General features: G+C 44.8%; 33 non-coding genes across 33 annotated transcripts; all 33 read left to right on the forward strand.

Annotated features, from left to right (window-relative positions):
• Positions 1-45: 45 nt before the first annotated feature.
• TRNAL-AAG (transfer RNA leucine (anticodon AAG)) lies at positions 46-127 on the forward strand. Its single transcript has one exon. It is a non-coding gene; the product is annotated as a tRNA-Leu (tRNA).
• Positions 128-2,319: 2,192 nt separating this feature from the next.
• On the forward strand, positions 2,320-2,401 carry TRNAL-AAG (transfer RNA leucine (anticodon AAG)). The gene has a single exon. It is a non-coding gene; the product is annotated as a tRNA-Leu (tRNA).
• A 70-nt stretch (positions 2,402-2,471) lies between these two features.
• On the forward strand, positions 2,472-2,553 carry TRNAL-UAG (transfer RNA leucine (anticodon UAG)). The gene has a single exon. It is a non-coding gene; the product is annotated as a tRNA-Leu (tRNA).
• Positions 2,554-2,927: 374 nt separating this feature from the next.
• On the forward strand, positions 2,928-3,009 carry TRNAL-UAG (transfer RNA leucine (anticodon UAG)). The gene has a single exon. It is a non-coding gene; the product is annotated as a tRNA-Leu (tRNA).
• Positions 3,010-3,383: 374 nt separating this feature from the next.
• Positions 3,384-3,465, forward strand: TRNAL-UAG (transfer RNA leucine (anticodon UAG)). Its single transcript has one exon. It is a non-coding gene; the product is annotated as a tRNA-Leu (tRNA).
• A 523-nt stretch (positions 3,466-3,988) lies between these two features.
• TRNAH-AUG (transfer RNA histidin (anticodon AUG)) lies at positions 3,989-4,070 on the forward strand. Its single transcript has one exon. It is a non-coding gene; the product is annotated as a tRNA-His (tRNA).
• A 374-nt stretch (positions 4,071-4,444) lies between these two features.
• On the forward strand, positions 4,445-4,526 carry TRNAL-UAG (transfer RNA leucine (anticodon UAG)). Its single transcript has one exon. It is a non-coding gene; the product is annotated as a tRNA-Leu (tRNA).
• A 373-nt stretch (positions 4,527-4,899) lies between these two features.
• On the forward strand, positions 4,900-4,981 carry TRNAL-UAG (transfer RNA leucine (anticodon UAG)). Its single transcript has one exon. It is a non-coding gene; the product is annotated as a tRNA-Leu (tRNA).
• A 979-nt stretch (positions 4,982-5,960) lies between these two features.
• Positions 5,961-6,042, forward strand: TRNAL-UAG (transfer RNA leucine (anticodon UAG)). Its single transcript has one exon. It is a non-coding gene; the product is annotated as a tRNA-Leu (tRNA).
• A 979-nt stretch (positions 6,043-7,021) lies between these two features.
• On the forward strand, positions 7,022-7,103 carry TRNAL-UAG (transfer RNA leucine (anticodon UAG)). The gene has a single exon. It is a non-coding gene; the product is annotated as a tRNA-Leu (tRNA).
• Positions 7,104-7,779: 676 nt separating this feature from the next.
• On the forward strand, positions 7,780-7,861 carry TRNAL-UAG (transfer RNA leucine (anticodon UAG)). Its single transcript has one exon. It is a non-coding gene; the product is annotated as a tRNA-Leu (tRNA).
• A 372-nt stretch (positions 7,862-8,233) lies between these two features.
• TRNAL-UAG (transfer RNA leucine (anticodon UAG)) lies at positions 8,234-8,315 on the forward strand. Its single transcript has one exon. It is a non-coding gene; the product is annotated as a tRNA-Leu (tRNA).
• A 523-nt stretch (positions 8,316-8,838) lies between these two features.
• On the forward strand, positions 8,839-8,920 carry TRNAH-AUG (transfer RNA histidin (anticodon AUG)). The gene has a single exon. It is a non-coding gene; the product is annotated as a tRNA-His (tRNA).
• Positions 8,921-9,294: 374 nt separating this feature from the next.
• TRNAL-UAG (transfer RNA leucine (anticodon UAG)) lies at positions 9,295-9,376 on the forward strand. Its single transcript has one exon. It is a non-coding gene; the product is annotated as a tRNA-Leu (tRNA).
• Positions 9,377-9,749: 373 nt separating this feature from the next.
• Positions 9,750-9,831, forward strand: TRNAL-UAG (transfer RNA leucine (anticodon UAG)). Its single transcript has one exon. It is a non-coding gene; the product is annotated as a tRNA-Leu (tRNA).
• Positions 9,832-10,810: 979 nt separating this feature from the next.
• Positions 10,811-10,892, forward strand: TRNAL-UAG (transfer RNA leucine (anticodon UAG)). Its single transcript has one exon. It is a non-coding gene; the product is annotated as a tRNA-Leu (tRNA).
• Positions 10,893-11,568: 676 nt separating this feature from the next.
• On the forward strand, positions 11,569-11,650 carry TRNAL-UAG (transfer RNA leucine (anticodon UAG)). Its single transcript has one exon. It is a non-coding gene; the product is annotated as a tRNA-Leu (tRNA).
• A 372-nt stretch (positions 11,651-12,022) lies between these two features.
• TRNAL-UAG (transfer RNA leucine (anticodon UAG)) lies at positions 12,023-12,104 on the forward strand. Its single transcript has one exon. It is a non-coding gene; the product is annotated as a tRNA-Leu (tRNA).
• A 523-nt stretch (positions 12,105-12,627) lies between these two features.
• Positions 12,628-12,709, forward strand: TRNAH-AUG (transfer RNA histidin (anticodon AUG)). The gene has a single exon. It is a non-coding gene; the product is annotated as a tRNA-His (tRNA).
• A 374-nt stretch (positions 12,710-13,083) lies between these two features.
• Positions 13,084-13,165, forward strand: TRNAL-UAG (transfer RNA leucine (anticodon UAG)). The gene has a single exon. It is a non-coding gene; the product is annotated as a tRNA-Leu (tRNA).
• Positions 13,166-13,538: 373 nt separating this feature from the next.
• On the forward strand, positions 13,539-13,620 carry TRNAL-UAG (transfer RNA leucine (anticodon UAG)). Its single transcript has one exon. It is a non-coding gene; the product is annotated as a tRNA-Leu (tRNA).
• A 979-nt stretch (positions 13,621-14,599) lies between these two features.
• TRNAL-UAG (transfer RNA leucine (anticodon UAG)) lies at positions 14,600-14,681 on the forward strand. Its single transcript has one exon. It is a non-coding gene; the product is annotated as a tRNA-Leu (tRNA).
• Positions 14,682-14,750: 69 nt separating this feature from the next.
• On the forward strand, positions 14,751-14,832 carry TRNAL-UAG (transfer RNA leucine (anticodon UAG)). The gene has a single exon. It is a non-coding gene; the product is annotated as a tRNA-Leu (tRNA).
• A 70-nt stretch (positions 14,833-14,902) lies between these two features.
• TRNAL-UAG (transfer RNA leucine (anticodon UAG)) lies at positions 14,903-14,984 on the forward strand. Its single transcript has one exon. It is a non-coding gene; the product is annotated as a tRNA-Leu (tRNA).
• Positions 14,985-15,356: 372 nt separating this feature from the next.
• On the forward strand, positions 15,357-15,438 carry TRNAL-UAG (transfer RNA leucine (anticodon UAG)). The gene has a single exon. It is a non-coding gene; the product is annotated as a tRNA-Leu (tRNA).
• A 523-nt stretch (positions 15,439-15,961) lies between these two features.
• TRNAL-AAG (transfer RNA leucine (anticodon AAG)) lies at positions 15,962-16,043 on the forward strand. The gene has a single exon. It is a non-coding gene; the product is annotated as a tRNA-Leu (tRNA).
• Positions 16,044-16,113: 70 nt separating this feature from the next.
• On the forward strand, positions 16,114-16,195 carry TRNAL-UAG (transfer RNA leucine (anticodon UAG)). Its single transcript has one exon. It is a non-coding gene; the product is annotated as a tRNA-Leu (tRNA).
• A 373-nt stretch (positions 16,196-16,568) lies between these two features.
• TRNAL-UAG (transfer RNA leucine (anticodon UAG)) lies at positions 16,569-16,650 on the forward strand. Its single transcript has one exon. It is a non-coding gene; the product is annotated as a tRNA-Leu (tRNA).
• Positions 16,651-17,326: 676 nt separating this feature from the next.
• Positions 17,327-17,408, forward strand: TRNAL-UAG (transfer RNA leucine (anticodon UAG)). Its single transcript has one exon. It is a non-coding gene; the product is annotated as a tRNA-Leu (tRNA).
• A 372-nt stretch (positions 17,409-17,780) lies between these two features.
• Positions 17,781-17,862, forward strand: TRNAL-UAG (transfer RNA leucine (anticodon UAG)). Its single transcript has one exon. It is a non-coding gene; the product is annotated as a tRNA-Leu (tRNA).
• A 523-nt stretch (positions 17,863-18,385) lies between these two features.
• On the forward strand, positions 18,386-18,467 carry TRNAL-AAG (transfer RNA leucine (anticodon AAG)). The gene has a single exon. It is a non-coding gene; the product is annotated as a tRNA-Leu (tRNA).
• Positions 18,468-18,537: 70 nt separating this feature from the next.
• TRNAL-UAG (transfer RNA leucine (anticodon UAG)) lies at positions 18,538-18,619 on the forward strand. Its single transcript has one exon. It is a non-coding gene; the product is annotated as a tRNA-Leu (tRNA).
• Positions 18,620-19,449: 830 nt separating this feature from the next.
• Positions 19,450-19,531, forward strand: TRNAL-UAG (transfer RNA leucine (anticodon UAG)). Its single transcript has one exon. It is a non-coding gene; the product is annotated as a tRNA-Leu (tRNA).
• The last annotated feature ends 423 nt before the right edge of the window (positions 19,532-19,954 follow it).

Below are 19,954 nucleotides of genomic sequence, written 5' to 3' on the forward strand. Positions count from 1 at the left end.
AATATGAAGCTTTTGGTTATTAGTCTGAGGTGACTTTTGTTTCCAGGTAGAGTGGCCGAGTGGTCTAAGGCGCCGGTTTAAGGCACCAGTCTCTTCGGGGGCGTGGATTCGAATCCCACCTCTATCAGCCTATTTTGTTTTCTACGATTAATAATATGAAGCTTTTGCTTATTAGTCTGAGGTGACCTTTGTTTCTATGTAGAGTGGCCGAGTGGTCTAAGGCGCTGGTTTTAGGCACCAGTCTTTTTGGGGGCGTGGATTCGAATTCCACATCTATCAGCCTATTTTGTTTCCTAGAAATAATAATATGAAGCTTTTGATTATTAGTCTGAGGTGACGTTTGTTTCCAGGTACAGTGGCCGAGTGGTCTAAGGCGCCAGTTTAAGGCACCAGTCTCTTCGGGGGCGTGGATTCGAATCCCACCTCTATCAGCCTATTTTGTTTTCTACGATTAATAATATGGAGCTTTTGCTTATTAGTCTGATGTGACCTTTGTTTCCATGTAGAGTGGCCGAGTGGTCTAAGGCGCTGGTTTTAGGCACCAGTCTCTTCGGGGGCGTGGATTCGAATTCCACATCTATCAGCCTACTTTGTTTCCTAGAAATAATAATATGAAGCTTTTGCTTATTAGTCTGAGGTGACGTTTGTTTCCAGGTACAGTGGCCGAGTGGTCTAAGGCGCCGGTTTAAGGCACCAGTCTCATCGGGGGCGTGGATTCGAATACCACCTCTTTCAGCCTATTTTGTTTTCTACGATTAATAATATGAAGCTTTTGCTTATTAGTCTGAGGGAACCTTTGTTTCCATGTAGAGTGGCCGAGTGGTCTAAGGCGTTGGTTTTAGACACCATTCTCTTCGGGGGCGTGGATTCGAGTCCCACCTCTATCAGCCTATTTTGTTCTCTAGGATTAATAATATGAAGCTTTTCTTATTAGTCTGAGGTGACCTTTGTTTCCGGGTAGAGTAGCCGAGTGGTCTAAGGCGCTGGTTTTAGGCATCAGTTTCTTCGGGGGCGTGGATTTTAATCCCACCTCTATCAGCAGAGTTTGTTTTCTAGGATTAATAATATGAAGCTTTTGCTTATAAGTCTGAGGTGACTTTTGTTTACAGGTAGAGTGGCCGAGTGGTCCAGGGCGCTTGTTTAAGGCACCATTCCATTCGGGGCGTGGGGTCGAATCCCACATCTATCAGCCTACTTTTTTTTCTAGGATTAAAAATATGAAGCTTTTGCTTATAAGTCTGAGGTGACTTTTGTTTCCAGGTAGAGTGGCCAGGTGGTCGAAGGCGCTGGTTAAAGGCACCTTTCCCTTCGGGGCGTGGATTCGAATCCCTCATCTATCAGCTTACATTCTGTTCTAGGATTAATAGTATGAAGCTTTTGCTTATTAGTCTGAGGTGACCTTTGTTTCTATGTAGAGTGGCCGAGTGGTCTAAGGCGCTGGTTTTAGGCACCAGTCTCTTTGGGGGCGTGGATTCGAATTCCACATCTATCAGCCTATTTTGTTTCCTAGAAATAATAATATGAAGCTTTTGATTATTAGTCTGAGGTGACGTTTGTTTCCAGGTACAGTGGCCGAGTGGTCTAAGGCGCCAGTTTAAGGCACCAGTCTCTTCGGGGGCGTGGATTCGAATCCCACCTCTATCAGCCTATTTTGAATTCTAAGATTAATAATATGAAGCTTTTGCTTATTAGTCTGAGGTGACGTTTGTTTCCAGTTACAGTGGCCGAGTGGTCTAAGGCGCCGGTTTAAGGCACCAGTCTCATCGGGGGCGTGGATTCGAATCCCACCTCTATCAGCCTATTTTGTTCTCTAGGATTAATAATATGAAGCTTTTCTTATTAGTCTGAGGTGATTGTTGTTTCCGGGTAGAGTGGCCGAGTGGTCTAAGGCGCTGGTTTTAGGCATCAGTCTCTTCGGGGGCGTGGATTTTAATCCCACCTCTATCAGCAGAGTTTGTTTTCTAGGATTAATAATATGAAGCTTTTGCTCATAAGTCTGAGGTGACTTTCGTTTACAGGTAGAGTGGCCGAGTGGTCCAGGGCGCTTGTTTAAGGCACCATTCCATTCGGGGCGTGGGGTCGAATCCCACATCTATCAGCCTACTTTGTTTTCTAGGATTAATAATATGAAGCTTTTGCTTATAAGTCTGAGGTGACTTTTGTTTCCAGGTAGAGTGGCCAGGTGGTCGAAGGCGCTGGTTAAAGGCACCATTCCCTTCGGGGCGTGGATTCGAATCCCTCATCTATCAGCTTACATTCTGTTCTAGGATTAATAATATGAAGCTTTTGGTTATTAGTCTGAGGTGACTTTTGTTTCCAGGTAGAGTGGCCGAGTGGTCTAAGGCGCCGGTTTAAGGCACCAGTCTCTTCGGGGGCGTGGATTCGAATCCCACCTCTATCAGCCTATTTTGTTTTCTAGGATTAATAATATGAAGCTTTTGCTTATTAGTCTGAGGTGACCTTAATTTCTATGTAGAGTGGCCGAGTGGTCTAAGGCGCTGGTTTTAGGCACCAGTCTCTTCGGGGGCGTGGATTCGAATCCCACCTCTATCAGCCTATTTTGTTTTCTACGATTAATAATATGAAGCTATTGCTTATTAGTCTTAGGTGACCTTTGTTTCTATGTAGAGTGGCCGAGTGGTCTAAGGCGCTGGTTTTAGGCACCAGTCTCTTCGGGGGCGTGGATTCGAATTCCACATCTATCAGCCTATTTTGTTTCCTAGAAATAATAATATGAAGCTTTTGATTATTAGACTGAGGTGACGTTTGTTTCCAGGTACAGTGGCCGAGTGGTCTAAGGCGCCAGTTTAAGGCACCAGTCTCTTCGGGGGCGTGGATTCGAATCCCACCTCTATCAGCCTATTTTGTTTTCTACGATTAATAATATGAAGCTTTTGCTTATTAGTCTGAGGTGACCTTTGTTTCCATGTAGAGTGGCCGAGTGGTCTAAGGCGCTGGTTTTAGGCACCAGTCTCTTCGGGGGCGTGGATTCGAATCCCACCTCTATCAGCCTATTTTGTTTTCTAGGATTAATAATATGAAGCTTTTGCTTATTAGTCTGATGTGACCTTTGTTTCCATGTAGAGTGGCCGAGTGGTCTAAGGCGCTGGTTTTAGGCACCAGTCTCTTCGGGGGCGTGGATTCGAATTCCACATCTATCAGCCTACTTTGTTTCCTAGAAATAATAATATGAAGCTTTTGCTTATTAGTCTGAGGTGACGTTTGTTTCCAGGTACAGTGGCCGAGTGGTCTAAGGCGCCGGTTTAAGGCACCAGTCTCTTCGGGGGCGTGGATTCGAATCCTACCTCTATCAGCCTATTTTGTTCTCTAGGATTAATAATATGAAGCTTTTGCTTATTAGTCTGAGGTGACATTTGTTTCCATGTAGAGTGGCCGAGTGGTCTAAGGCGCTGGTTTTAGGCACCAGTCTCTTCGGGGGCGTGGATTCGAATCCCACCTCTATCAGCCTATTTTGTTCTCTAGGATTAATAATATGAAGCTTTTCTTATTAGTCTGAGGTGATTGTTGTTTCCGGGTAGAGTGGCCGAGTGGTCTAAGGCGTTGGTTTTAGGCATCAGTCTCTTCGGGGGCGTGGATTTTAATCCCACCTCTATCAGCAGAGTTTGTTTTCTAGGATTAATAATATGAAGCTTTTGCTCATAAGTCTGAGGTGACTTTTGTTTACAGGTAGAGTGGCCGAGTGGTCCAGGGCGCTTGTTTAAGGCACCATTCCATTCGGGGCGTGGGGTCGAAACCCACATCTATCAGCCTACTTTGTTTTCTAGGATTAATAATATGAAGCTTTTGCTTATAAGTCTGAGGTGACTTTTGTTTCCAGGTAGAGTGGCCAGGTGGTCGAAGGCGCTGGTTAAAGGCACCATTCCCTTCGAGGCGTGGATTCGAATCCCTCATCTATCAGCTTACATTCTGTTCTAGGATTAATAATATGAAGCTTTTGGTTATTAGTCTGAGGTGACTTTTGTTTCCAGGTAGAGTGGCCGAGTGGTCTAAGGCGCCGGTTTATGGCACCAGTCTCTTCGGGGGCGTGGATTCGAATCCCACCTCTATCAGCCTATTTTGTTTTCTACGATTAATAATATGAAGCTTTTGCTTATTAGTCTGAGGTGACCTTTGTTTCTATGTAGAGTGGCCGAGTGGTCTAAGGCGCAGGTTTTAGGCACCAGACTCTTCGGGGGCGTGGATTCGAATTCCACATCTATCAGCCTATTTTGTTTCCTAGAAATAATAATATGAAGCTTTTGATTATTAGTCTGAGGTGACGTTTGTTTCCAGGTACAGTGGCCGAGTGGTCTAAGGCGCCAGTTTAAGGCACCAGTCTCTTCGGGGGCGTGGATTCGAATCCCACCTCTATCAGCCTATTTTGTTTTCTACGATTAATAATATGAAGCTTTTGCTTATTAGTCTAAAGTGAACTTTGTTTCCATGTAGAGTGGCCGAGTGGTCTAAGGCGCTGGTTTTAGGCACCAGTCTCTTCGGGGGCGTGGATTCGAATCCCACCTCTATCAGCCTATTTTGTTTTCTAGGATTAATAATATGAAGCTTTTGCTTATTAGTCTGAGGTGACGTTTGTTTCCATGTAGAGTGGCCGAGTGGTCTAAGGCGCTGGTTTTAGGCATCAGTCTCTTCGGAGGCGTGGATTTTAATCCCACCTCTATCAGCAGAGTTTGTTTTCTAGGATTAATAATATGAAGCTTTTGCTTATAAGTCTGAGGTGACTTTTGTTTACAGGTAGAGTGGCCGAGTGGTCCAGGGCGCTTGTTTAAGGCACCATTCCATTCGGGGCGTGGGGTCGAATCCCACATCTATCAGCCTACTTTGTTTTCTAGGATTAATAATATGAAGCTTTTGCTTATAAGTCTGAGGTAACCTTTGTTTCCATGTAGAGTGGCCGAGTGGTCTAAGGCGCTGGTTTTAGGCACCAGTCTCTTCGGGGGCGTGGATTCGAATCCCACCTCTATCAGCCTATTTTGTTCTCTAGGATTAATAATATGAAGCTTTTCTTATTAGTCTGAGGTGATTGTTGTTTCCGGGTAGAGTGGCCGAGTGGTCTAAGGCGTTGGTTTTAGGCATCAGTCTCTTCGGGGGCGTGGATTTTAATCCCACCTCTATCAGCAGAGTTTCTTTTCTAGGATTAATAATATGAAGCTTTTGCTTATAAGTCTGAGGTGACTTTTGTTTACAGGTAGAGTGGCCGAGTGGTTCAGGGCGCTTGTTTAAGGCACCATTCCATTCGGGGCGTGGGGTCGAATCCCACATCTATCAGCCTACTTTGTTTTCTAGGATTAATAATATGAAGCTTTTGCTTATAAGTCTGAGGTGACTTTTGTTTCCAGGTAGAGTGGCCAGGTGGTCGAAGGCGCTGGTTAAAGGCACCAGTCTCTTCGGGGGCGTGGATTCGAATTCGACATCTATCAGCCTATTTTGTTTCCTAGAAATAATAATATGAAGCTTTTGATTATTAGTCTGAGGTGACCTTTGTTTCCATGTAGAGTGGCCTAGTGGTCTAAGGCGCTGGTTTTAGGCACGAGTCTCTTCGGGGGCGTGGATTCGAATCCCACCTCTATCAGCCTATTTTGTTTTCTAGGATTAATAATATGAAGCTTTTGCTTATTAGTCTGAGGTGACGTTTGTTTCCATGTAGAGTGGCCGAGTGGTCTAAGGCGCTGGTTTTAGGCATCAGTCTCTTCGGAGGCGTGGATTTTAATCCCACCTCTATCAGCAGAGTTTGTTTTCTAGGATTAATAATATGAAGCTTTTGCTTATAAGTCTGAGGTGACTTTTGTTTACAGGTAGAGTGGCCGAGTGGTCCAGGGCGCTTGTTTAAGGCACCATTCCATTCGGGGCGTGGGGTCGAATCCCACATCTATCAGCCTACTTTGTTTTCTAGGATTAATAATATGAAGCTTTTGCTTATAAGTCTGAGGTGACCTTTGTTTTCATGTAGAGTGGCCGAGTGGTCTAAGGCGCTGGTTTTAGGCACCAGTCTCTTCGGGGGCGTGGATTCGAATCCCACCTCTATCAGCCTATTTTGTTCTCTAGGATTAATAATATGAAGCTTTTCTTATTAGTCTGAGGTGATTGTTGTTTCCGGGTAGAGTGGCCGAGTGGTCTAAGGCGTTGGTTTTAGGCATCAGTCTCTTCGGGGGCGTGGATTTTAATCCCACCTCTATCAGCAGAGTTTCTTTTCTAGGATTAATAATATGAAGCTTTTGCTTATAAGTCTGAGGTGACTTTTGTTTACAGGTAGAGTGGCCGAGTGGTTCAGGGCGCTTGTTTAAGGCACCATTCCATTCGGGGCGTGGGGTCGAATCCCACATCTATCAGCCTACTTTGTTTTCTAGGATTAATAATATGAAGCTTTTGCTTATAAGTCTGAGGTGACTTTTGTTTCCAGGTAGAGTGGCCAGGTGGTCGAAGGCGCTGGTTAAAGGCACCAGTCTCTTCGGGGGCGTGGATTCGAATTCGACATCTATCAGCCTATTTTGTTTCCTAGAAATAATAATATGAAGCTTTTGATTATTAGTCTGAGGTGACCTTTGTTTCCATGTAGAGTGGCCTAGTGGTCTAAGGCGCTGGTTTTAGGCACGAGTCTCTTCGGGGGCGTGGATTCGAATCCCACCTCTATCAGCCTATTTTGTTTTCTAGGATTAATAATATGAAGCTTTTGCTTATTAGTCTGAGGTGACGTTTGTTTCCATGTAGAGTGGCCGAGTGGTCTAAGGCGCTGGTTTTAGGCATCAGTCTCTTCGGAGGCGTGGATTTTAATCCCTCCTCTATCAGCAGAGTTTGTTTTCTAGGATTAATAATATGAAGCTTTTGCTTATAAGTCTGAGGTGACTTTTGTTTACAGGTAGAGTGGCCGAGTGGTCCAGGGCGCTTGTTTAAGGCACCATTCCATTCGGGGCGTGGGGTCGAATCCCACATCTATCAGCCTACTTTGTTTTCTAGGATTAATAATATGAAGCTTTTGCTTATAAGTCTGAGGTGACCTTTGTTTCCATGTAGAGTGGCCGAGTGGTCTAAGGCGCTGGTTTTAGGCACCAGTCTCTTCGGGGGCGTGGATTCGAATCCCACCTCTATCAGCCTATTTTGTTCTCTAGGATTAATAATATGAAGCTTTTCTTATTAGTCTGAGGTGATTGTTGTTTCCGGGTAGAGTGGCCGAGTGGTCTAAGGCGTTGGTTTTAGGCATCAGTCTCTTCGGGGGCGTGGATTTTAATCCCACCTCTATCAGCAGAGTTTCTTTTCTAGGATTAATAATATGAAGCTTTTGCTTATAAGTCTGAGGTGACTTTTGTTTACAGGTAGAGTGGCCGAGTGGTTCAGGGCGCTTGTTTAAGGCACCATTCCATTCGGGGCGTGGGGTCGAATCCCACATCTATCAGCCTACTTTGTTTTCTAGGATTAATAATATGAAGCTTTTGCTTATAAGTCTGAGGTGACTTTTGTTTCCAGGTAGAGTGGCCAGGTGGTCGAAGGCGCTGGTTAAAGGCACCAGTCTCTTCGGGGGCGTGGATTCGAATTCGACATCTATCAGCCTATTTTGTTTCCTAGAAATAATAATATGAAGCTTTTGATTATTAGTCTGAGGTGACCTTTGTTTCCATGTAGAGTGGCCTAGTGGTCTAAGGCGCTGGTTTTAGGCACGAGTCTCTTCGGGGGCGTGGATTCGAATCCCACCTCTATCAGCCTATTTTGTTTTCTAGGATTAATAATATGAAGCTTTTGCTTATTAGTCTGATGTGACCTTTGTTTCCATGTAGAGTGGCCGAGTGGTCTAAGGCGCTGGTTTTAGGCACCAGTCTCTTCGGGGGCGTGGATTCGAATCCCACCTCTATCAGCCTATTTTGTTCTCTAGGATTAATAATATGAAGCTTTTCTTATTAGTCTGAGGTGATTGTTGTTTCCGGGTAGAGTGGCCGAGTGGTCTAAGGCGCTGGTTTTAGCCATCAGTCTTTTCGGGGGCGTGGATTTTAATCCCACCTCTATCAGCAGAGTTTGTTTTCTAGGATTAATAATATGAAGCTTTTGCTTATAAGTCTGAGGTGACTTTTGTTTACAGGTAGAGTGGCCGAGTGGTCCAGGGCGCTTGTTTAAGGCACCATTCCATTCGGGGCGTGGGGTCGAATCCCACATCTATCAGCCTACTTTGTTTTCTAGGATTAATAATATGAAGCTTTTGCTTATAAGTCTGAGGTGACCTTTGTTTCCATGTAGAGTGGCCGAGTGGTCTAAGGCGCTGGTTTTAGGCACCAGTCTCTTCGGGGGCGTGGATTCGAATCCCACCTCTATCAGCCTATTTTGTTCTCTAGGATTAATAATATGAAGCTTTTCTTATTAGTCTGAGGTGATTGTTGTTTCCGGGTAGAGTGGCCGAGTGGTCTAAGGCGTTGGTTTTAGGCATCAGTCTCTTCGGGGGCGTGGATTTTAATCCCACCTCTATCAGCAGAGTTTCTTTTCTAGGATTAATAATATGAAGCTTTTGCTCATAAGTCTGAGGTGACTTTTGTTTACAGGTAGAGTGGCCGAGTGGTCCAGGGCGCTTGTTTAAGGCACCATTCCATTCGGGGCGTGGGGTCGAAACCCACATCTATCAGCCTACTTTGTTTTCTAGGATTAATAATATGAAGCTTTTGCTTATAAGTCTGAGGTGACTTTTGTTTCCAGGTAGAGTGGCCAGGTGGTCGAAGGCGCTGGTTAAAGGCACCATTCCCTTCGAGGCGTGGATTCGAATCCCTCATCTATCAGCTTACATTCTGTTCTAGGATTAATAATATGAAGCTTTTGGTTATTAGTCTGAGGTGACTTTTGTTTCCAGGTAGAGTGGCCGAGTGGTCTAAGGCGCCGGTTTATGGCACCAGTCTCTTCGGGGGCGTGGATTCGAATCCCACCTCTATCAGCCTATTTTGTTTTCTACGATTAATAATATGAAGCTTTTGCTTATTAGTCTGAGGTGACCTTTGTTTCTATGTAGAGTGGCCGAGTGGTCTAAGGCGCAGGTTTTAGGCACCAGACTCTTCGGGGGCGTGGATTCGAATTCCACATCTATCAGCCTATTTTGTTTCCTAGAAATAATAATATGAAGCTTTTGATTATTAGTCTGAGGTGACGTTTGTTTCCAGGTACAGTGGCCGAGTGGTCTAAGGCGCCAGTTTAAGGCACCAGTCTCTTCGGGGGCGTGGATTCGAATCCCACCTCTATCAGCCTATTTTGTTTTCTACGATTAATAATATGAAGCTTTTGCTTATTAGTCTAAAGTGAACTTTGTTTCCATGTAGAGTGGCCGAGTGGTCTAAGGCGCTGGTTTTAGGCACCAGTCTCTTCGGGGGCGTGGATTCGAATCCCACCTCTATCAGCCTATTTTGTTTTCTAGGATTAATAATATGAAGCTTTTGCTTATTAGTCTGAGGTGACGTTTGTTTCCATGTAGAGTGGCCGAGTGGTCTAAGGCGCTGGTTTTAGGCATCAGTCTCTTCGGAGGCGTGGATTTTAATCCCACCTCTATCAGCAGAGTTTGTTTTCTAGGATTAATAATATGAAGCTTTTGCTTATAAGTCTGAGGTGACTTTTGTTTACAGGTAGAGTGGCCGAGTGGTCCAGGGCGCTTGTTTAAGGCACCATTCCATTCGGGGCGTGGGGTCGAATCCCACATCTATCAGCCTACTTTGTTTTCTAGGATTAATAATATGAAGCTTTTGCTTATAAGTCTGAGGTAACCTTTGTTTCCATGTAGAGTGGCCGAGTGGTCTAAGGCGCTGGTTTTAGGCACCAGTCTCTTCGGGGGCGTGGATTCGAATCCCACCTCTATCAGCCTATTTTGTTCTCTAGGATTAATAATATGAAGCTTTTCTTATTAGTCTGAGGTGATTGTTGTTTCCGGGTAGAGTGGCCGAGTGGTCTAAGGCGTTGGTTTTAGGCATCAGTCTCTTCGGGGGCGTGGATTTTAATCCCACCTCTATCAGCAGAGTTTCTTTTCTAGGATTAATAATATGAAGCTTTTGCTTATAAGTCTGAGGTGACTTTTGTTTACAGGTAGAGTGGCCGAGTGGTTCAGGGCGCTTGTTTAAGGCACCATTCCATTCGGGGCGTGGGGTCGAATCCCACATCTATCAGCCTACTTTGTTTTCTAGGATTAATAATATGAAGCTTTTGCTTATAAGTCTGAGGTGACTTTTGTTTCCAGGTAGAGTGGCCAGGTGGTCGAAGGCGCTGGTTAAAGGCACCAGTCTCTTCGGGGGCGTGGATTCGAATTCGACATCTATCAGCCTATTTTGTTTCCTAGAAATAATAATATGAAGCTTTTGATTATTAGTCTGAGGTGACCTTTGTTTCCATGTAGAGTGGCCTAGTGGTCTAAGGCGCTGGTTTTAGGCACGAGTCTCTTCGGGGGCGTGGATTCGAATCCCACCTCTATCAGCCTATTTTGTTTTCTAGGATTAATAATATGAAGCTTTTGCTTATTAGTCTGAGGTGACGTTTGTTTCCATGTAGAGTGGCCGAGTGGTCTAAGGCGCTGGTTTTAGGCATCAGTCTCTTCGGAGGCGTGGATTTTAATCCCTCCTCTATCAGCAGAGTTTGTTTTCTAGGATTAATAATATGAAGCTTTTGCTTATAAGTCTGAGGTGACTTTTGTTTACAGGTAGAGTGGCCGAGTGGTCCAGGGCGCTTGTTTAAGGCACCATTCCATTCGGGGCGTGGGGTCGAATCCCACATCTATCAGCCTACTTTGTTTTCTAGGATTAATAATATGAAGCTTTTGCTTATAAGTCTGAGGTGACCTTTGTTTCCATGTAGAGTGGCCGAGTGGTCTAAGGCGCTGGTTTTAGGCACCAGTCTCTTCGGGGGCGTGGATTCGAATCCCACCTCTATCAGCCTATTTTGTTCTCTAGGATTAATAATATGAAGCTTTTCTTATTAGTCTGAGGTGATTGTTGTTTCCGGGTAGAGTGGCCGAGTGGTCTAAGGCGTTGGTTTTAGGCATCAGTCTCTTCGGGGGCGTGGATTTTAATCCCACCTCTATCAGCAGAGTTTCTTTTCTAGGATTAATAATATGAAGCTTTTGCTTATAAGTCTGAGGTGACTTTTGTTTACAGGTAGAGTGGCCGAGTGGTTCAGGGCGCTTGTTTAAGGCACCATTCCATTCGGGGCGTGGGGTCGAATCCCACATCTATCAGCCTACTTTGTTTTCTAGGATTAATAATATGAAGCTTTTGCTTATAAGTCTGAGGTGACTTTTGTTTCCAGGTAGAGTGGCCAGGTGGTCGAAGGCGCTGGTTAAAGGCACCAGTCTCTTCGGGGGCGTGGATTCGAATTCGACATCTATCAGCCTATTTTGTTTCCTAGAAATAATAATATGAAGCTTTTGATTATTAGTCTGAGGTGACCTTTGTTTCCATGTAGAGTGGCCTAGTGGTCTAAGGCGCTGGTTTTAGGCACGAGTCTCTTCGGGGGCGTGGATTCGAATCCCACCTCTATCAGCCTATTTTGTTTTCTAGGATTAATAATATGAAGCTTTTGCTTATTAGTCTGATGTGACCTTTGTTTCCATGTAGAGTGGCCGAGTGGTCTAAGGCGCTGGTTTTAGGCACCAGTCTCTTCGGGGGCGTGGATTCGAATCCCACCTCTATCAGCCTATTTTGTTCTCTAGGATTAATAATATGAAGCTTTTCTTATTAGTCTGAGGTGATTGTTGTTTCCGGGTAGAGTGGCCGAGTGGTCTAAGGCGCTGGTTTTAGCCATCAGTCTTTTCGGGGGCGTGGATTTTAATCCCACCTCTATCAGCAGAGTTTGTTTTCTAGGATTAATAATATGAAGCTTTTGCTTATAAGTCTGAGGTGACTTTTGTTTACAGGTAGAGTGGCCGAGTGGTCCAGGGCGCTTGTTTAAGGCACCATTCCATTCGGGGCGTGGGGTCGAATCCCACATCTATCAGCCTACTTTGTTTTCTAGGATTAATAATATGAAGCTTTTGCTTATAAGTCTGAGGTGACCTTTGTTTCCATGTAGAGTGGCCGAGTGGTCTAAGGCGCTGGTTTTAGGCACCAGTCTCTTCGGGGGCGTGGATTCGAATCCCACCTCTATCAGCCTATTTTGTTCTCTAGGATTAATAATATGAAGCTTTTCTTATTAGTCTGAGGTGATTGTTGTTTCCGGGTAGAGTGGCCGAGTGGTCTAAGGCGTTGGTTTTAGGCATCAGTCTCTTCGGGGGCGTGGATTTTAATCCCACCTCTATCAGCAGAGTTTCTTTTCTAGGATTAATAATATGAAGCTTTTGCTCATAAGTCTGAGGTGACTTTTGTTTACAGGTAGAGTGGCCGAGTGGTCCAGGGCGCTTGTTTAAGGCACCATTCCATTCGGGGCGTGGGGTCGAAACCCACATCTATCAGCCTACTTTGTTTTCTAGGATTAATAATATGAAGCTTTTGCTTATAAGTCTGAGGTGACTTTTGTTTCCAGGTAGAGTGGCCAGGTGGTCGAAGGCGCTGGTTAAAGGCACCATTCCCTTCGAGGCGTGGATTCGAATCCCTCATCTATCAGCTTACATTCTGTTCTAGGATTAATAATATGAAGCTTTTGGTTATTAGTCTGAGGTGACTTTTGTTTCCAGGTAGAGTGGCCGAGTGGTCTAAGGCGCCGGTTTATGGCACCAGTCTCTTCGGGGGCGTGGATTCGAATCCCACCTCTATCAGCCTATTTTGTTTTCTACGATTAATAATATGAAGCTTTTGCTTATTAGTCTGAGGTGACCTTTGTTTCTATGTAGAGTGGCCGAGTGGTCTAAGGCGCAGGTTTTAGGCACCAGACTCTTCGGGGGCGTGGATTCGAATTCCATATCTATCAGCCTATTTTGTTTCCTAGAAATAATAATATGAAGCTTTTGATTATTAGTCTGAGGTGACGTTTGTTTCCAGGTACAGTGGCCGAGTGGTCTAAGGCGCCAGTTTAAGGCACCAGTCTCTTCGGGGGCGTGGATTCGAATCCCACCTCTATCAGCCTATTTTGTTTTCTACGATTAATAATATGAAGCTTTTGCTTATTAGTCTAAAGTGAACTTTGTTTCCATGTAGAGTGGCCGAGTGGTCTAAGGCGCTGGTTTTAGGCACCAGTCTCTTCGGGGGCGTGGATTCGAATCCCACCTCTATCAGCCTATTTTGTTTTCTAGGATTAATAATATGAAGCTTTTGCTTATTAGTCTGAGGTGACGTTTGTTTCCATGTAGAGTGGCCGAGTGGTCTAAGGCGCTGGTTTTAGGCATCAGTCTCTTCGGAGGCGTGGATTTTAATCCCACCTCTATCAGCAGAGTTTGTTTTCTAGGATTAATAATATGAAGCTTTTGCTTATAAGTCTGAGGTGACTTTTGTTTACAGGTAGAGTGGCCGAGTGGTCCAGGGCGCTTGTTTAAGGCACCATTCCATTCGGGGCGTGGGGTCGAATCCCACATCTATCAGCCTACTTTGTTTTCTAGGATTAATAATATGAAGCTTTTGCTTATAAGTCTGAGGTAACCTTTGTTTCCATGTAGAGTGGCCGAGTGGTCTAAGGCGCTGGTTTTAGGCACCAGTCTCTTCGGGGGCGTGGATTCGAATCCCACCTCTATCAGCCTATTTTGTTCTCTAGGATTAATAATATGAAGCTTTTCTTATTAGTCTGAGGTGATTGTTGTTTCCGGGTAGAGTGGCCGAGTGGTCTAAGGCGTTGGTTTTAGGCATCAGTCTCTTCGGGGGCGTGGATTTTAATCCCACCTCTATCAGCAGAGTTTCTTTTCTAGGATTAATAATATGAAGCTTTTGCTTATAAGTCTGAGGTGACTTTTGTTTACAGGTAGAGTGGCCGAGTGGTTCAGGGCGCTTGTTTAAGGCACCATTCCATTCGGGGCGTGGGGTCGAATCCCACATCTATCAGCCTACTTTGTTTTCTAGGATTAATAATATGAAGCTTTTGCTTATAAGTCTGAGGTGACTTTTGTTTCCAGGTAGAGTGGCCAGGTGGTCGAAGGCGCTGGTTAAAGGCACCAGTCTCTTCGGGGGCGTGGATTCGAATTCGACATCTATCAGCCTATTTTGTTTCCTAGAAATAATAATATGAAGCTTTTGATTATTAGTCTGAGGTGACCTTTGTTTCCATGTAGAGTGGCCTAGTGGTCTAAGGCGCTGGTTTTAGGCACGAGTCTCTTCGGGGGCGTGGATTCGAATCCCACCTCTATCAGCCTATTTTGTTTTCTAGGATTAATAATATGAAGCTTTTGCTTATTAGTCTGAGGTGACGTTTGTTTCCATGTAGAGTGGCCGAGTGGTCTAAGGCGCTGGTTTTAGGCATCAGTCTCTTCGGAGGCGTGGATTTTAATCCCACCTCTATCAGCAGAGTTTGTTTTCTAGGATTAATAATATGAAGCTTTTGCTTATAAGTCTGAGGTGACTTTTGTTTACAGGTAGAGTGGCCGAGTGGTCCAGGGCGCTTGTTTAAGGCACCATTCCATTCGGGGCGTGGGGTCGAATCCCACATCTATCAGCCTACTTTGTTTTCTAGGATTAATAATATGAAGCTTTTGCTTATAAGTCTGAGGTGACCTTTGTTTCCATGTAGAGTGGCCGAGTGGTCTAAGGCGCTGGTTTTAGGCACCAGTCTCTTCGGGGGCGTGGATTCGAATCCCACCTCTATCAGCCTATTTTGTTCTCTAGGATTAATAATATGAAGCTTTTCTTATTAGTCTGAGGTGATTGTTGTTTCCGGGTAGAGTGGCCGAGTGGTCTAAGGCGTTGGTTTTAGGCATCAGTCTCTTCGGGGGCGTGGATTCGAATCCCACCTCTATCAGCCTATTTTGTTTTCTAGGATTAATAATATGAAGCTTTTGCTTATTAGTCTGAGGTGACGTTTGTTTCCATGTAGAGTGGCCGAGTGGTCTAAGGCGCTGGTTTTAGGCACCAGTCTCTTCGGGGGCGTGGATTCGAATCCCACCTCTATCAGCCTATTTTGTTCTCTAGGATTAATAATATGAAGCTTTTCTTATTAGTCTGAGGTGATTGTTGTTTCCGGGTAGAGTGGCCGAGTGGTCTAAGGCGCTGGTTTTAGCCATCAGTCTTTTCGGGGGCGTGGATTTTAATCCCACCTCTATCAGCAGAGTTTGTTTTCTAGGATTAATAATATGAAGCTTTTGCTTATAAGTCTGAGGTGACTTTTGTTTACAGGTAGAGTGGCCGAGTGGTCCAGGGCGCTTGTTTAAGGCACCATTCCATTCGGGGCGTGGGGTCGAATCCCACATCTATCAGCCTACTTTGTTTTCTAGGATTAATAATATGAAGCTTTTGCTTATAAGTCTGAGGTGACCTTTGTTTCCATGTAGAGTGGCCGAGTGGTCTAAGGCGCTGGTTTTAGGCACCAGTCTCTTCGGGGGCGTGGATTCGAATCCCACCTCTATCAGCCTATTTTGTTCTCTAGGATTAATAATATGAAGCTTTTCTTATTAGTCTGAGGTGATTGTTGTTTCCGGGTAGAGTGGCCGAGTGGTCTAAGGCGTTGGTTTTAGGCATCAGTCTCTTCGGGGGCGTGGATTTTAATCCCACCTCTATCAGCAGAGTTTCTTTTCTAGGATTAATAATATGAAGCTTTTGCTTATAAGTCTGAGGTGACTTTTGTTTACAGGTAGAGTGGCCGAGTGGTTCAGGGCGCTTGTTTAAGGCACCATTCCATTCGGGGCGTGGGGTCGAATCCCACATCTATCAGCCTACTTTGTTTTCTTGGAGTAATAATATGAAACTTTTGCTTATAAGTCTGAGGTGACTTTTGTTTCCAGGTAGAGTGGCCAGGTGTTCGAAGGCGCTGGTTAAAGGCACCATTCCCTTCGGGGCGTGGATTCGAATCCCTCATCTATCAGCTTACATTCTGTTCTAGGATTAATAATATGAAGCTTTTGGTTATTAGTCTGAGGTGACTTTTGTTTCCAGGTAGAGTGGCCGAGTGGTCTAAGGCGCCGGTTTAAGGCACCAGTCTCTTCGGGGGCGTGGATTCGAATCCCACCTCTATCAGCCTATTTTGTTTTCTAGGATTAATAATATGAAGCTTTTGCTTATTAGTCTGATGTGACCTTTGTTTCCATGTAGAGTGGCCGAGTGGTCTAAGGCGCTGGTTTTAGGCACCAGTCTCTTCGGGGGCGTGGATTCGAATCCCACCTCTATCAGCCTATTTTGTTTTCTAGGATTAATAATATGAAGCTTTTGCTTATTAGTCTGAGGTGACGTTTGTTTCCATGTAGAGTGGCCGAGTGGTCTAAGGCGCTGGTTTTAGGCATCAGTCTCTTCGGAGGCGTGGATTTTAATCCCACCTCTATCAGCAGAGTTTGTTTTCTAGGATTAATAATATGAAGCTTTTGCTTATAAGTCTGAGGTGACTTTTGTTTACAGGTAGAGTGGCCGAGTGGTCCAGGGCGCTTGTTTAAGGCACCATTCCATTCGGGGCGTGGGGTCGAATCCCACATCTATCAGCCTACTTTGTTTTCTAGGATTAATAATATGAAGCTTTTGCTTATAAGTCTGAGGTGACCTTTGTTTCCATGTAGAGTGGCCGAGTGGTCTAAGGCGCTGGTTTTAGGCACCAGTCTCTTCGGGGGCGTGGATTCGAATCCCACCTCTATCAGCCTATTTTGTTCTCTAGGATTAATAATATGAAGCTTTTCTTATTAGTCTGAGGTGATTGTTGTTTCCGGGTAGAGTGGCCGAGTGGTCTAAGGCGTTGGTTTTAGGCATCAGTCTCTTCGGGGGCGTGGATTTTAATCCCACCTCTATCAGCAGAGTTTCTTTTCTAGGATTAATAATATGAAGCTTTTGCTTATAAGTCTGAGGTGACTTTTGTTTACAGGTAGAGTGGCCGAGTGGTTCAGGGCGCTTGTTTAAGGCACCATTCCATTCGGGGCGTGGGGTCGAATCCCACATCTATCAGCCTACTTTGTTTTCTAGGATTAATAATATGAAGCTTTTGCTTATAAGTCTGAGGTGACTTTTGTTTCCAGGTAGAGTGGCCAGGTGGTCGAAGGCGCTGGTTAAAGGCACCAGTCTCTTCGGGGGCGTGGATTCGAATTCGACATCTATCAGCCTATTTTGTTTCCTAGAAATAATAATATGAAGCTTTTGATTATTAGTCTGAGGTGACCTTTGTTTCCATGTAGAGTGGCCTAGTGGTCTAAGGCGCTGGTTTTAGGCACGAGTCTCTTCGGGGGCGTGGATTCGAATCCCACCTCTATCAGCCTATTTTGTTTTCTAGGATTAATAATATGAAGCTTTTGCTTATTAGTCTGATGTGACCTTTGTTTCCATGTAGAGTGGCCGAGTGGTCTAAGGCGCTGGTTTTAGGCACCAGTCTCTTCGGGGGCGTGGATTCGAATCCCACCTCTATCAGCCTATTTTGTTCTCTAGGATTAATAATATGAAGCTTTTCTTATTAGTCTGAGGTGATTGTTGTTTCCGGGTAGAGTGGCCGAGTGGTCTAAGGCGCTGGTTTTAGCCATCAGTCTTTTCGGGGGCGTGGATTTTAATCCCACCTCTATCAGCAGAGTTTGTTTTCTAGGATTAATAATATGAAGCTTTTGCTTATAAGTCTGAGGTGACTTTTGTTTACAGGTAGAGTGGCCGAGTGGTCCAGGGCGCTTGTTTAAGGCACCATTCCATTCGGGGCGTGGGGTCGAATCCCACATCTATCAGCCTACTTTGTTTTCTAGGATTAATAATATGAAGCTTTTGCTTATAAGTCTGAGGTGACCTTTGTTTCCATGTAGAGTGGCCGAGTGGTCTAAGGCGCTGGTTTTAGGCACCAGTCTCTTCGGGGGCGTGGATTCGAATCCCACCTCTATCAGCCTATTTTGTTCTCTAGGATTAATAATATGAAGCTTTTCTTATTAGTCTGAGGTGATTGTTGTTTCCGGGTAGAGTGGCCGAGTGGTCTAAGGCGTTGGTTTTAGGCATCAGTCTCTTCGGGGGCGTGGATTTTAATCCCACCTCTATCAGCAGAGTTTCTTTTCTAGGATTAATAATATGAAGCTTTTGCTTATAAGTCTGAGGTGACTTTTGTTTACAGGTAGAGTGGCCGAGTGGTTCAGGGCGCTTGTTTAAGGCACCATTCCATTCGGGGCGTGGGGTCGAATCCCACATCTATCAGCCTACTTTGTTTTCTTGGAGTAATAATATGAAACTTTTGCTTATAAGTCTGAGGTGACTTTTGTTTCCAGGTAGAGTGGCCAGGTGTTCGAAGGCGCTGGTTAAAGGCACCATTCCCTTCGGGGCGTGGATTCGAATCCCTCATCTATCAGCTTACATTCTGTTCTAGGATTAATAATATGAAGCTTTTGGTTATTAGTCTGAGGTGACTTTTGTTTCCAGGTAGAGTGGCCGAGTGGTCTAAGGCGCCGGTTTAAGGCACCAGTCTCTTCGGGGGCGTGGATTCGAATCCCACCTCTATCAGCCTATTTTGTTTTCTAGGATTAATAATATGAAGCTTTTGCTTATTAGTCTGATGTGACCTTTGTTTCCATGTAGAGTGGCCGAGTGGTCTAAGGCGCTGGTTTTAGGCACCAGTCTCTTCGGGGGCGTGGATTCGAATCCCACCTCTATCAGCCTATTTTGTTTTCTAGGATTAATAATATGAAGCTTTTGCTTATTAGTCTGAGGTGACCTTTGTTTCTATGTAGAGTGGCCGAGTGGTCTAAGGCGCAGGTTTTAGGCACCAGTCTCTTCGGGGGCGTGGATTCGAATTCCACATCTATCAGCCTATTTTGTTTCCTAGAAATAATAATATGAAGCTTTTGATTATTAGTCTGAGGTGACGTTTGTTTCCAGGTACAGTGGCCGAGTGGTCTAAGGCGCCAGTTTAAGGCACCAGTCTCTTCGGGGGCGTGGATTCGAATCCCACCTCTATCAGCCTATTTTGTTTTCTACGATTAATAATATGAAGCTTTTGCTTATTAGTCTGAGGTGACCTTTGTTTCCATGTAGAGTGGCCGAGTGGTCTAAGACGCTGGTTTTAGGCACCAGTCTCTTCGGGGGCGTGGATTCGAATCCCACCTCTATCAGCCTATTTTGTTTTCTAGGATTAATAATATGAAGCTTTTGCTTATTAGTCTGATGTGACCTTTGTTTCCATGTAGAGTGGCCGAGTGGTCTAAGGCGCTGGTTTTAGGCACCAGTCTCTTCGGGGGCGTGGATTCGAATTCCACATCTATCAGCCTACTTTGTTTCCTAGAAATAATAATATGAAGCTTTTGCTTATTAGTCTAAGGTGACGTTTGTTTCCAGGTACAGTGGCCGAGTGGTCTAAGGCGCCGGTTTAAGGCACCAGTCTCTTCGGGGGCGTGGATTCGAATCCCACCTCTATCAGCCTATTTTGTTTTCTAGGATTAATAATATGAAGCTTTTGCTTATTAGTCTGATGTGACCTTTGTTTCCATGTAGAGTGGCCGAGTGGTCTAAGGCGCTGGTTTTAGGCACCAGTCTCTTCGGGGGCGTGGATTCGAATCCCACCTCTATCAGCCTATTTTGTTTTCTAGGATTAATAATATGAAGCTTTTGCTTATTAGTCTGAGGTGACCTTTGTTTCTATGTAGAGTGGCCGAGTGGTCTAAGGCGCAGGTTTTAGGCACCAGACTCTTCGGGGGCGTGGATTCGAATTCCACATCTATCAGCCTATTTTGTTTCCTAGAAATAATAATATGAAGCTTTTGATTATTAGTCTGAGGTGACGTTTGTTTCCAGGTACAGTGGCCGAGTGGTCTAAGGCGCCAGTTTAAGGCACCAGTCTCTTCGGGGGCGTGGATTCGAATCCCACCTCTATCAGCCTATTTTGTTTTCTACGATTAATAATATGAAGCTTTTGCTTATTAGTCTGAGGTGACCTTTGTTTCCATGTAGAGTGGCCGAGTGGTCTAAGACGCTGGTTTTAGGCACCAGTCTCT

The sequence above is a fragment of the Phalangium opilio genome, unplaced genomic scaffold (genome assembly GCF_054372755.1).
Source record: "Phalangium opilio isolate 3A_F unplaced genomic scaffold, DU_Popi_V2 ptg000246l_1, whole genome shotgun sequence".
NCBI lineage: Eukaryota > Metazoa > Arthropoda > Arachnida > Opiliones > Phalangiidae > Phalangium > Phalangium opilio.